Below are 2,878 nucleotides of genomic sequence, written 5' to 3'. Positions count from 1 at the left end.
TGATCTCATGGGGGAGGTTGGGATTAAGATGAGGATGGGAAAGATTTGGGATAAAGATAAGAAAGAGGAGGATTTCTTTTAAAAAGGGGACAAAGAAGAATTGAGAGAAAGAAAAAGAATTAAAAAGAAAAAGGGAAAAAGATTCTCTTTTTCCTCTTATGCTTATTTATATAAAAAAACATATATATATATATATATATATATATATATATATATATATATATAAAGGAGATTTTTGATGCTTGCCATCTGCCGTTCGCCGTTGTTGCCTCCATTGCCTGCTGCTTGTCGCTGGTGCTGCTCACCACCGTTGTTGCTTGAGTGGCTAAGATAATGCCGCTAAGCATGCCTGATGCTTCGATTGCCCGCTACTGCCACCATCGGCAACTTGGTCACCGCTAATGTTGTTGCCCATTGATTGTAACTTCCCTTGATGAGGAACCTGTGAAGACGAAGGAACCTAAAAAAACTAGAAGAGGTTGTGAAGACGGAGGAGTCGAAGTACGAAGAGCTTGAGAAGCTACCGCCATCGCTGACATGGTAGCCGCTCTCATTCTTACCCATTGCTAGCGGTTTCTCTTGATAATGAACCCATGAAGACGGAGGAGGAGAAGCGGTACATTTCCTCAGAGAAGCTAAAGAAGCACAACTCCATGTCGGATCTATGGATCTCAATACAGGGAAAAGTTTATGACGTGACGGATTGGCTTAAGAACCATCCCGGCTGTGAAATCCCGTTGCTGGATCTCGATGGCCAAGACGTCATCGATGCCTTCCACCCCGGCTCTGTTTAGACACGACAAGATCGCTTCTTCATTGGCTGCTACTCCGATTACCATGTCTTCGAGGTTTCCAAGGATTACTGGAAGCTTGCAGCCAAGTTTGTCAAGATGGGACTTTTTGAGAAGAAGGGGGCATGGTGTCTTCTACTCCATGTGCTTGATGTTGTTCTTGTTCATGGTGGCGTTTTATAGTGTCCTGGCTACTAGCAGTGTCTTGGTTCACTTGCTGTGTGGCGGGACGATGGGATTTCTATGGATTCAGTCAATGTGGATTGGCCATGACTCTGGCCATTATCAAGTCATGACAAGCCCTACATGTGAAAGAGAAACCACAACGCTCATCATATTGCTTGCAATATTTTGGAGTTCGTTCCTGATCTGCAGCACATGCCCTCTTTGCTATCTCTTCCAAGCTTCTCACATCACTCACATCCTACTTCTATGATAGAAAGATGAATTTTGATGCCGTTTTGAAGTTCTTGGTTAGCTACCAGCATTGGATGTTTTAGTCCGTGATGTGCTTTGCAAGAGTTAATCTTTTTGCTCAGTCTATAATACTCTTAGTTTCAAAGAAGAAAGTGCTTCATAGATGGCATGAGATTCTTGGTGTTATTACCTTCTGGATTTGGTATCCTTATCTTTTGTCATTCTTAACTACTTGGAGTGGGAGGGTGATGTTTGTCATTGCTAGCTTTGTGATTATTGGAATTCAGCATGTTCAATTCTATTTGAACCATTTCTCTTCCTGTGTTTATGTCGGTCCTCCGAAAGGGAATGATTGGTTTGAGAAGCAGACTATGGGCACTCTTGATGTTTCTTGCTCTCCTTGAATGGACTGGTTTCATGGAGGATTGCAATTCCAAGTAGAGCATCATTTGTTCTCTCGCATGCCGAGATGCCATCTCAGGGCAATCTCTTCTCTTGTAAGGGAGCCATGTAAGAAGCACAAATTCGCCTATTCTAGCGTATCATTTTGTGAAGCAAATCGACTGATAATTGAGACTTTGAGGATTGTTGCATTGCAAGTACGAGAGATGGTTAGTCCGGTTCCAAAGAACCTTGTGTGGGAGGCAGTAAATACCCATGGATGAAGTTTCCGAGGTCTTTTCACTTAAGTACTGATACTTAATATTGAATTTGGACCATTCTTTCATTTCATTTTGGTAGGAAGAAACAGTTGCACTCTTAAATGAACATCTTCTGCATATGTTTAGCATTTGTTTTCAGACCTATCTTGAACTATATTTCCATCTGTGTCAGTTGTATTTTTATTCTCATCTTCTTGTATGATATCATATTCTGGTATCACTAGGATGGATTCTAGTGAGTTTTGGCATCTTTTAGGGATGTGACTTGATAGTAAAATCACATGGATTGTGCAAAAAACAAAAAAAGAAGAAAAAAACAAAGTGAATGAATTGATCTTAATTCTTAAAGGATTATGAAAATTTTATTTTTTTTAAAAAAATGGATAATCATTTTGTGGCATTTTGATCCATTGTAGACGAGTTCAGGTAGTCATGCTCTTTGCTTCATTATCGTCTCTCTAGGTTGGCAGAGGAAAAGGAATGTTGAATTTTTGTGTTAAAGATTTTGTTAAACATTTTAATGGAAGTTCATTAAAATATTATTCCTTATATTGGCCTGGATGATGTTAGCATGTAATGATGTGAGGATTCAAAATTCACTTGTCAAGAAAAATGCCTTCGAAGAGAAAGAAAGCTTTACAAAAAATAAAAGGATGCATGAATATGTGCATGAAATAAAATGAAAAAAAGAAAAATTAATAAAATGTTTTTTGAGAAGCATGCATATATATATATATATATATATATATATACTCACCTGTAAAAAAAATAAAAAAAATAATAAAAAAATATATAAAGCCGGGACCACCATCGATAGATGTCAATATGGGTTCCAGGCTTAAAAAAAATCAATTCATGTGACTCATGCATGCACATATAATTGAGAACATGATGGTGTAATAAAAGCATGCAATGGTATATGCATAGTTTTAAAAAAATAAATAAATAAATTATCAAAAAATAATGCGTCCCACTACACGAGATGCACATGGAAATCTAAATTAACAT

At 37.9% G+C, this 2,878-nt stretch overlaps 1 pseudogene; it reads left to right on the top strand.

The window, feature by feature from the left end:
* Positions 1–593: 593 nt before the first annotated feature.
* On the top strand, positions 594–1,926 carry LOC120276029 (annotated as a pseudogene).
* Positions 1,927–2,878: the final 952 nt, after the last annotated feature.

This window comes from Dioscorea cayenensis, chromosome 14 (genome assembly GCF_009730915.1).
Source record: "Dioscorea cayenensis subsp. rotundata cultivar TDr96_F1 chromosome 14, TDr96_F1_v2_PseudoChromosome.rev07_lg8_w22 25.fasta, whole genome shotgun sequence".
NCBI classification, from domain to species: Eukaryota; Viridiplantae; Streptophyta; class Magnoliopsida; order Dioscoreales; family Dioscoreaceae; genus Dioscorea; species Dioscorea cayenensis.
The sequence above is the reverse complement of the archived record's forward strand: the minus strand, read 5'-3'. Positions and strand labels throughout refer to the sequence as shown.